We start from the raw sequence: 12,147 nt of genomic DNA on the forward strand, positions 1-12,147 counted from the left end.
AATTAAATTTAAAAAAGAAAAATTTCCAGCATGACATTATGAGACAAGGAATCTCCCAGCATGCCATTGAGTATTTTCTGTTAGCCATCTACTGCTATGAACGTGTCCTACCCTTAAGAGTATTTTGTTTCCCCAGTGAAATGTTTCCAAAAGAGACATAAATTACCACTCTTAACCTGTGTCTCTCACTCTTGAAGAGATCACAGGTGATTCAGAAGTTGCTCAGTGCTGCTGAGATTGACATCTGTGTGATGAGTGTGGCAGGGAAATAGACTGATGGACACTGACTAGACCTCACTCCTACCTCTTTAAGGACATAAGGATGGTAGGATATGCTAGCAATATTCAACTGGCCACCCTGTTCAGATGAAGAATCTTCATTGTCCAGCCTTCTAGGGTAACAGAACTTAAAATCTACCCCTCCCCAACAATTTACCACACAAAAACTCTAGGGGCCAGAGAGAAGTGAAAGTGGAGACCTATTGTCCAGCCTGTTTCATGGGCCATGTTCTCCTGGATTTTCTTATCCTTTTGTCTCCTACAATCCTTCTTTCCCCTTTTTCATTGGGTTCCCCAAGTTCTGCCTAATGTTTGGGTGTGGGTCTCTATATATGCTCCCATCAGCTTCCACAGGAAGCATCTCTGATAAGCATCAGTGGACTAGACAGTGATCTATTCAGTTCTGTTCATCACCGAAGGAAGTCAGGACAGGAGCTCAAACAGGGCAGGATCCTGGAGGCTGAAGTTGATACAGATGCCATGGAGTGGTGCTGATTACTGGCTTGCTTTCCCTTGCTTGTTCAGCCTGCTTTCTTATAAAACCCAAAATTTCCATACGAGGGATGGCACCACCATTGATCACTAATTGAGAAAATGCCTTACATCTGGATCTCATGGAGGCATTTCCTCAACTAAGACTCCTTGTCTGATGACTCTGGCTTGTGTTAAGGTGACACACAAATCCAGCCAGTAAGCTGACCACTCCCACAGGCTCTGGGCCACCATTTCCCTTACACATCTTGCAGGCAGGACAGGTGTTGGTTCAAGCATAAGCTATCCCTTGTGTGATTGATCTTAACCATTCTGACAGATGTAAGATGGAGTCTCAAAGTACTTTTGATTTGCATTTCTCTTGCTTGGCATCTTTAGCCTCCTTTTTCCCCAGGGAGAGGTAAGTGCACTATCCACCCACCTGCAATCCCACGGTGCAGGACAATCAGATGCAAAAAGGAGTCAAGTCAAATCAGGAACTCAGTCTATTACTGTGAGTGCCAGCTTATATAGATTAGGTGACATGCTGTGATGGGGGGGGGGTGCCTCCAGCCAATGAGAGACAGCCAAGTCCTCCCTCTGGCTGGAGGGACATCTACCTAGATTTTGCTGTCTCATCTTCACTCGATTCCCTCAAACTTGAGCCAGGCTTTTCTCTGTCCCACAGGCCTCAAGGTACAGGCCCTGAGATAATTTTTGGCCCAACATTCCCTCAGTGCTAAGGATATTGAACATTTCTTTAAATATGAGAAATTTTTCTTAAAGAAACATTCATTGGTGGTTGAATACATGAATGATTAGATTCAACTCATAGTGCAGTATTAAGGGTAGTTTCATGAATTTATTGATCAGTGTTCAGTAATTTACAAACAGGGATAAATATAAATTTTGCAGAATATCAGAGCTATAAAAAGCATACTTCAAGTATAAACATAAGAGCTTTTAAATATTAAAGAATAAGTGGCCAACTCTTCTTGGAATCTTTCCTTATTGTAAAAATAACAGAAACTTTAAGTCACATGACTATTGTAGCTGCTGTTGCTATTGCTGATAAATTTAAATATTACTTATGGCAGTGAGAAACGAATCCACAGGTAAAATATAAAGAGTACTTCCAACCTTCTGTTACTAAGCTTATCTCAAAATAGATACATATTACATTTCTTTTGAATTACCATCACAGGTTCTCTCGACCACCAACACAGCATGACCTGACAACAGTGGCTTCACGGAAGAGCCAAACTACCACCTCATCCCACAATTAAGTTGCACCATCCTCAGCAACCAGCTCCTGATCTTTCCCAAGCCTCTTACACTAGGATGAAGACCGGACAGAGAGAATTAGACAGTACATCCTGATGCTGGTGTAATTGGATGCAGAGAGAAAGACTTCCAAGTAACATTATTTCTGTATGGGCTGTTTTTTTCTCCTTGGCGGATGCTACTCACATGATAGGGATATGGGCAAGCTGAACAAAGACTTGCTTTTCTAAGCTTTGACACTGACAAAGATAGAAGACATATGAGTGGTCATCTTCAGGGACAGTGGTTATTCCTCAACGCTGTTAAAAGTCCAAAGCTACAGGAAAGAGAGATTCTAACTTCATGTTCAAAAACTTTGTGTGCTTTCCTCTGGACCTCGGCTCATCCTTAAGTATTAATTAAATTCCTGCTGACCTTGTACAACATCAGAGTTTTAACTTCTTTTCGATGATTTTTCTAAAGATATATATATCTTTGGAATATTTTTCTTAAACACACTTCCTCTCTATTCCAAATTTCTGTGCCCTCCTAGAAAAAACAGATGACTTAGCCTCAGGGTCCTTTATTTTGTATTATGTAAAAGACAAACAGAGAGAGAGACAGAGACAGAGAGACAGAGATAAAAGCAAAATTTCCTGCTGGCAGAGAACAATTCAAATAAAAATAACTTCTAAATTGTATCAGTTTTGTTGTTGGTAGTTGTTTAGTTTTGTGTTTTTAAGACAGGGATGAATTCAAGATTTGTTCCATTGTATAAAATGAGAGGAAACAGCTCACACTCACACAGTCTCGTTCTGAGATTTCAGGAGATAGGATCGCAATTTCAGACGAGGTAAGAGCCAGTGGCTGGCTGTTTTGCTTTTAGGATCTTCAGGCAGTATTTATTTATTGAAATACAATTGAAATGCCATTACACCTAAGTACTGGGAATATAGGAATTTGCTGCCACACTGGGTTTGTGATGTGTTTGCAGAGGTAGTTAACAGCTGTGCATGTCTTTGGCCGGGGGGCAAGGGATATCTTCTCAGAAAGCACCATGTAAAACCAGTGTTCTGTTAAGTGGTCTAGAATACCCTAGGCACTTTTTTCAAACTAGAACATTTGTTCAATAATAAAAAAATATATGTTTCCATAAGTAGATCACTTCATTGTTTAATAAATTGAAAAAGAATACAGAAAAGAAAAGGGAATTTTTTAAACATTTTGAAGAAAATCATGATCTTGAGGGCTAGAGAAAATAAATTATACCAAGTAAGAACAGAAATAAGTCAAACACAGGGGCAGACACAGACTACGTGTAGTTATCTAGTGACAGAAAATTTCTTTTGTATCCCAAACTAAATTGTAAGTTGAGGAATAGATGAAGAGGGAGAGAAAAGAATTAATTTATTAGCCTCTATGGGTGAAACCAATTTGAAAAAAGATTCCGTGTTTACTTTATTACCCAAATCCTTACTTTAAAAATCTTTACCCAGTCAATCACACCCTGGGCACCATAGTATCGTAATTATCTGGAAAACCTAGATGCAATAAGCACCCCTCACTATGGACTACTAACCACCTCAATTTTTGCCCTGTTTTGTGTTATACATCTTGCTCAGCTATAATCACTTTAGGTTGATGTCAGTAATATATGATTTTTCTTTCCATAGATGTATTTGACCCTAAATCAAGCAGATACATTTCCAACTGCTATGTATTACTGCTGGCAGTTTCAGAACACACCTGGTCTTGTAGATAACACCTAAAATGGTAAAAACAAAACAACGCAACCCTTTTTTTAAGGGATCCTTCAGTCTTCAAATTTTTGGTTCAATACTAGGTAGTAAGAGGTGGCACCAATGGGCTGAGAGTTTTTACCTAAGTAAATGAGAAGTAAGCAACTTCCAAAACTCTAGAAATGGCAGAGATATCTCGCTGCCTGGACAGTCATCCAAAGTTCTACTGTACCGTTGGGGCATCCATCTTCAGCCTACAGGCCCATAGCATCCAGCAGACATTTCCATGAAGCAGGAAAATTCAAAGACAGCTCAGTCACTTTCTTTTGTGTCCTGCGGAATGTCTCGCAGACTCTTTCATGAAGCAGGAACCCCAAAGGATCATCTCACCTTTAGGCAAGTTCAGTAGTCCCCTCTCTGCGGGTTCTCTGTGTCCAGTTTATGCAATAGTCCAGGCAAGAGCAATTTCTTACCCAAATGGCTATCAAACTCCATAAGGAGCCTCTTCAATGCCCATCTTCTTCTTGAAGTAGATTGGTGCTGCCATGTCTCATTGTCATGAAAAGCCATGGCTACTTTATTCCTGACCCCAATTGAGCCCACAGATGCTCCATAGCTGGGAGTTTGCACCGGCAGCAGGGCCCAGGAAGCCTCATTCTAAAATGGCATGGCCTTTTTTTTTTTTTTTTTTTTGGCTGCTGAGTCAGGATATTGTCTCTGCGGCACGCCACCCACAAACAGCAAAAAGCTGTGTTAAACTCTCTCTCTCTCTCTCCTTTTTAAGCCCTCTCAGGTTTTACATGGAGTTAGTAGACCACGTTGGGCAGCCACTCTGTCGTAATGAGGAGCAGCAGGCTGCATCCCCACCACCCAACTAGTTTGTACCCGAAATAACCACACCAAATTGTATTAATTAAATTACTACCTGGCCCATTATTTCTAGCCTCTTATTGGCTAACTTTCCCATATTAGTTTAACTCATTTCTAATAATGTGTATTGCCTCTTGACTGTGTCTTACCAGCATGAGTCTAATCAGGGTCCGTCTCAGGCAGGAGAATCATGGCGTCTGCCATGCTGCCTTCTTCCTCCCAGCATTCTATTCTGTCTACTCCGCCCACCTAAGGGCTGGCCTATCAAAAGGCCAAGGCAGTCTCTTTATTTAACCAATGAAAGTAACACATAGACAGAAGACCCTCCTACACCAGTTTTTATGCCAATAGCCGGCTATTTTCATTACTGTAGTTCTGTAATAGAGTTTGAAATCAGGGATTGTGGTGCCTCCAGAAGTTCCTGTATTGTAGAGAACTGTTTTGACTATCCTGGGTTTTTTTTTTTTCCATATGAAGTTGAGTACTGTTATTTCAAGGTCTTGAATTTTGCCAGGATTTCGATGGGCGTTGCATTGAATCTGTAAATTGTTTTTGGTAAGATTGTCATTTTCATGGGGAGCCTTTCCATTTTCTGGTGTCTTCTTCAATTTCTTTCTTCAGAGATTTAAAGTTCTTGTCATACAGGTCTTTCACTTGTTTGGTTAGAGTCACTCTGAGATATTTTGTACTATTTGTGGCTATTGGAAGGGTGTTGATTCTCTGATTCCTTTCTCAGCCCATGTAGCATCTTTATAAAGGTGGGCTGCTGATATTTTTGAGTTAATCTTGTATCCTGCTACATTACTGAAGGTATTTATGAGTTAGAGGGGTTCCCTGATAGAACTTTTGGGGTCACTTATAAAAACTATCATATCATCAGCAAATAGGTCAACTATTTCTTTTCCAATTCGCATCCACTTGACCTTATTTTGTTGTCTTCTTGCTCTAGCTAGAACATCAAGAACTATATTGAATAGATATGAAAAGAGTGGACAACCTTGTCTTGTTCCCGATTTCAGTGGGATTGTTTGAGTTTCTCTCCATTTAGTTTGATGTTGGCTGTTGGTTTGCTGTATATTGCCTTTATTATGGTTAGGTATGTTCCTTGTATCCCTGCTCTCTCCATGACCTTTATAATGAAGGAGTATTGAATTTTGTCAAAGACTTTTTCAGCATCTAATGAAATGATTTTTTTTCTTTCAGCTTTTTATATGGTGGATTACATTGACAGATATTTTATATGTTGAACCATTCCTGCATCTCTGGGATAAAGCTGATGTGGTCAAGATGGATGATTTTTCTGATGTGTTCTTAGATTCAGTTTGCTAGTATTTCACTAAGTATTTTGACATCAATGTTCCATGAGTACGATTGGCCTGTAAATCTCTTTCTTAGTAGTATCTTTGTGTGATTTAGGTTTCAGGATAACTGTAGCCTCATGAAAAGAGTTTGGTAATGTTCCTCCTGTTTCTATTATGTGTCCAAGTAGCATGGTGAAGAGTATTCTAGAGTAATTGGATCAGCATGTGGATTAGAGAGGGGCCTCCAGATATAAGAATCAAAATGCTTACTAAAGAAGCAGCCATAGGGGGCTGGAGAGATGGCTCAGTGGTTAAGAGCATTGCCTGCTCTTCCAAAGGTCCTGAGTTCAATTCCCAGCAACCACATGGTGGCTCACAACCATCTGTAATGAGGTCTGGTGCCCTCTTCTGGCCTGCAGACATACACACAGACAGAATATTGTATACATAATAAATAAATAAATATTTTTTAAAAAAAAAGAAGCAGCCATAGGTATAAGCCAGGAGATCCATGAAAAGTTTTGAAGCCTCCTATCCCGTGATGCTAATGCCTGCGGTCTGATTCTGATTCTTAAAGCACAGACAGTTATCTTTTTTTGACTCTGTCACCTGACTGGACTGGCACGCCTATTCCCATCCCCTTGGTGAAAAATACAGCATCTAAAGTGTTTATCTAGCAGATACTGACCTAGGCAAGCCCTGTGCCCAGATTTTGAATTGAGGGAAGAACTAGGCACACATCATACTTGTCCTCACAGCAGTTATAGGAAGTCCATCATGCTGACTGGAACACAATTCATGGTGTGGTGAGCTCTACAGAAAAAGTGTCAGTGGTTATGGGAGACAAACATAGTGACAATCCTGTGAGGGTCCCACCCAAGCCTTGGAGTATACATTGGAGTTAGCCAATTTACAGACGTTGAGAGAATGAGGCAGGATGGAAAGAAAAGCAATGAGGTGAGGTCTAGAAGCAAGAGGAGGCTGAGGAAGATTTGTAAAGCAATGCAGAGCTGAAGCACGATTAATAAAAACCCAGAGAGAGAACATGGGGTTCAACCTGAAGATCCGAAGAGCCAAGCAGCCAGCCACTGGCTCTTACCTGACCTAAGTCTGAAAATTGTGATCCTGCATCCTAGAATCTCAGAATGAGACTGTCTGAAAGTTGTCTTCCCTGTCGCATATTCCTCTCTAGGGCTGGGATTAAAGGCAAACACCACCCGATTTCTATGGCAACTGGTGTGGCTACTAGGATTAAAGGTGTGTGTCGTTGTGGCTACTGGGATTAAAGGTATGTGTTACCATAACCTGGTCTTATAAGACTGATCAGTGGGACTGTTTTACTCTCAGATTTTCAGGCAGTCTTTATTTGTTAAAATACGATTGAAGGTTCAATGTGGCTGGCTTTATGTTGAGGTCTTTGATCCATTTGGACTTGAGTTTTGTGCACGGTAATAGATATGGCCTGTTTTCATTCTTCTACATGTTGATATCCAGTTATTCCAGCACCATTTGTTAAATATTCTTTCTTTTTTTCCATTTGATATTTTTTGCTTCTTTGTCAAAATCAGGTGTTCAAAGGTGTGTGGATTAATATCCGGGTCTTCTATTCAGTTCCATTGGTCCTCCTGTCTGTTCTTATGCCAATATCAGGCTGTTGTCAGTACTGTAGCTCTGTAGTAGAGTTTGAAGTTGGGGATTATGATGCCTCCAGAAGTTCTTTTATTGTACAGGATGGTTTTGGCTATCCTGGGTTTTTTTCTTTTCCATATGAAGTTGAGTACCATTCTTTTGAGGTCTGTGAAGAATTTTGCTGGGATTTTGATGGGCATTGCATTGAATCTGTAGATTGCTTTTGGTAAGATTGCCATTTTTACTATGTTAATCCTGCCTACCCAAGAGCATGGGAGATCATTTCACTTTCTGGTGTCTTCTTCGATTTCTTTCTTCAAGGATTTAAAGTTCTTGTTGTACAGGTCTTCTACTTCTTTAATTAGAGTTACTCCAAGATATTTTCTGCTATTTGTGTCTATTGTGAAGGATGTTGTCCGGAGGGACACAGCGGAACTTGGACTTTTGATTTTTGTGACCAGAGTTTCCCCTTATAATAAGTGAAAATATAATTGTTTATCTTTAAGCTAGTCTGGTTATTTCCTGAATAGAGCTAACTACTATAGTTGGAACCTGGTTTATGGGGCCACTAGGATCTCTAGCGGTTCTGGCTAGCAGCATTCATTTGGGCATAGAATTCCCCCACAGCGGCCCTGATTAGCCGCTACCACCTGACTTCCGAATCCAGTTTTTTCTATGCTGGCGGAAGCTCAAGCAGTGCAGGCAGAGAGACATGTAGGGGGATGAGGTAGAAAAGGCTGAGGAGCTCATGCCCAGTGACTGTATATATGCATGTTTCTACCTTGGTTTAGAACATTTTGTATATTGATACAACTTTGGGGGTATATTTTCATATTATTATAGGTCATGTTTGTTGTACATACACTTAGATCAATTAGGTTCTTTAGATACATAGAGATTGTATTCTGTCTAGATAGGTAATCTTCAACCACTTCAAGGATCTGAGGAACATGGCATCTAAATAACTTAGGGTTCTGTTGACATGAGACATGATTGCATCTGACAGCACCAATCTATTCCTGAGCGAAGGTTGAGCACCGAAGACACTCCACTTGGGACTTGTTTTCTTCTTGGCAAAACTGGCCTTTGGGCATGGAACTGACAATGCCTCCACCATTGACAAGTTACATAGTGTTCAGAAATGGATAAACAGGACCTTCAAATCTTGCCAAGACAGGGTAAAATGGTTTTGAAATTTTTTCTGCTTCTGAAAATGGTCTGTCAGTTACACTAGGCCTTAGCCAAAGTTGGTTCCTTCAACATTGCAAAACGAGACTTTGGGTGATTGCTCAGGTAGCTAATTGTCTCCAACATATATTGCTCACTTTGGAAGCTACTTGATTGTACTTCCTGCCTGTTCAAGTAATATTAGCTCCCTTCTCAGGCCTTCAATGGAGTTGAAGATTAGATAGTTGTAGTACTGTACTGTTACGATCTAGCCAAGCCATTTCCTATATAAGACTTAGACTCCATAAGATAGAATGTTTATTAAAACATTTAGCATATGTTCCTTGCTTAATATTGTTTATGCTGGATGTATAATTATACTTGATATATGTTCCTAGTGTATATAGTTTTGTATTCAGTTTGGAACTCTCTTATTTAAACAAAAAGGGGAGGTGCTGCAGGAGCACATTCTGCTCCTTCAGCCAATAGCCTTAAGATACCAGTCCAGTGGGGTGTAGTCTCTTATATTTTCAGAATCAGCAGGAACCGTGCACTCTCTCTCTTGCATCCAGCTCCCATTCCAGCTGCTAGACTCTGTTTCCTGCTTGCAATGAGAGGACTGTTGTTTGGGATGGCGATCTGTAAGTTTTTTTCCCCCAAATAAATAACCTTTTTTATTATCCGTAATTCTTAACCGGTGTGGAATTGTTTTGCGGCTTCAGTGAGGAATATACCATGATTGGCCTGGACAAGGTGATCTTGAGAATCTTCTGAGTGAGTTCAGCTGCTGTTTGAGGGATCTGCAGAGCCAGAGCTTGGCCAAAGAAATGGGGGCTGTCCCACAAACCCTTAGGGAGAACAGTCCATGTAAGCTGTCTGGAAGACTGGAAGTCGGGGGGGGGGGGGGGCGGGGGGCAAGCAGGAAGTATGAGTCAAGGTGTAAAGGGACAGTAAAGAGGGCATCTTTTAGGTCTAAAACAGTAAAGTAGAAGGTGGTAGGAGTGACATTAGACAGGAGATTATATGGGTTGTTAACCAGAGGGTGAACAGGAATAACTGCCTCATTTATGACGCAGAGTCTTGAACCAAGCACTAAGCACCAGAGGGCTTGTGTACAGAAAGAACTGGCATGTTGCAGGGTGAGTCAATAGGAATTAGAAGTCCTTGAGATATGAGATGGGTGATAATAGGGTGGATTAAAGGGACAAATACAGGGAACATATGAAAGTCCTCACATTTACAAGTTTCCCAAGGAGACAGGTGTTCTAAGATACAAGGCTTTACTCTCAGAAACGAGGCCATAACTCAAAGAGGTGGTGGGCATTAGGGCTGTGCCTGCTTACAGAGGCAGAGATAAAGATGGAATATTTGCTTTACATTGTACTTATAGCTAAAGAGAGATAGAGATCTAAGCTGCAGGGAAGGGTTACAGAGGCCACATTAAGAGCAGATAGTACAAGAGGTTTATTGGGGGAGGGAAGACTCAAAGAGTGAAATGACATGTGGATAGGGGACATGAGAGATGCAGACAGATAGACAGAGAGAACAGGGAAAGATAGGAGGAAAAACACAGAAGAGGTATGAGACACAACTCTGCCTGGCAGCCACTTTTAAAGAATGCACTTGTCGCATAGCTGACAGAGGAAAAGCACCTGGAGACAAGTGATGATGTAACTGCTCTGATGGGAGAGGCAGGCTGCTGCCCAGGTGGAAACTAAAAGTCCTGTAGAGTCATTTGTTTGAATATGTCTCCTAAAGGCAGTGGTACCATTAGGAGGTGTGTCCTTGTTGGAAGAGTGTGTCACTATGGGGATAGATTTAGAGGTCTCCTATGCTCAAGCTACACCCAGTGTGGAAAAGTTTACTTCCTGTTGCCTGTGGATCAAGACATAGAACTCTCAGCTCCTTCTCCAGCACCATGACTGTCTGCATGCCACCATGTCCAGCCATGATGATAATAGAATAAACCTCTAGAACTGTAAGCCAGCCCAAATTAAGTTTTTTTTTCTGTATAGGAGGATCCCAGGTCATGATGTCAGCAATAGAAGACTGACTGAGACAGGAGGTGAGAATATAGCAGATGATCATGTACAGATCTTTCACACTCACATCCTGTACTAGTGGGAACAGAAGATGAACTTGTTGGGAAACTTTGTCTGGTTTTTGAATGACAGGTCCCTGGGTTATTAGGTACCATGATAGATGTGATGTAGCAAAGAGGACAAACAGTTTAGAGAATGGAGTGAGCTGGAATTCCAAATGCATGTGGAGATATCATCTTTAACACATGGAGACATCACCTTTAACAGGAGCCAAAGCTCTTCAATCAAGCCAGAAAGAAAATAGCAGCAGCCCACCAATAGTTTTGGTAACTTGGAAGGGAGAACTTTGCACGACATTGCTTCTTTTCTTTCAGTGTATGAGGCCCTAGGTTTCTTTAAATATACTTAGCCTTTCACAGTTTTACGCACACATACAATGTACTTTGTTCTTGTTCCTCCCCAAATTCTTCTCCTATCCCCTTCCTCTTCTCACTGAGCTCCTTCCCATCAAGCCCTCTTCTCACTTAAGGACTTTTGTGTATGTGGGCCTGCAGCATAAGTACTTGCATTTCCTTGGGTGAGTGTTAATCTCTTGAGCAAGGGAGATTACCAGTGACTAAACCCCTGAGGGATGGAACTCCTCTCTCCCTCTCACCCTCAACAACCATTACTGCTGAAAGCTCCTCTGGGAGGGGTGGAGCCTCATACACTCCTCCCTCAGCCAGGCTGAAATGCTAATGGGACTAGCAGAAAGCTGTTGCTGCTGAGAATGTCTGTGTCTAACAGCCATGTTATATGCATACTACAGCATTTCATAGCAAACCTTCAATCCTCTTTATAGTACAAACACTTCAAATGATTTGGAAAAACAAAGTATTTCATAGAATATAGTATGGTTTGGAGTTAGACCCATATGGCTATTAACTGAATAGATATTAAAGCCTTGGATAAGCTTAAAACAAGGACAAAGTAAAAGATAAGAGTCTAAAGAGTTGCCATAAACAGTTTGTTAAAGGATGAAATGATATACTACTATATGTAACTGCAACAAGGTAACAAATTTTCCTTCTTAACACTTAAACCATTATCTTGAGGGTCCCACACAACAATCTGCACTGGCTATGACTTAAGTGGTGGCATTTTCAGGGAAGATGAAAGACAAAAGTGAGGGACAAAAGGGACGGCCACAGAATTTGTTCAGATCTAGCCAGCTTTATTCTGTTAGACCGAGGGGAAATTACTGAGAAAGAATTTCCTGAGAGTGCATGTAAGATGTCTGCTCTTGCAGGGAACCCAGGTTCCTTCTGAACACAGCATGGTTTACACTCATCTGTTCCTCGTTCTGGTGCCCTCTTCTGGCTCTTAAGGGCACTGATGCATGTGGTA

Source organism: Microtus oregoni, unplaced genomic scaffold (assembly GCF_018167655.1).
Source record: "Microtus oregoni isolate MIOR12 unplaced genomic scaffold, Mior012 000001F_ref0000356, whole genome shotgun sequence".
NCBI lineage: Eukaryota > Metazoa > Chordata > Mammalia > Rodentia > Cricetidae > Microtus > Microtus oregoni.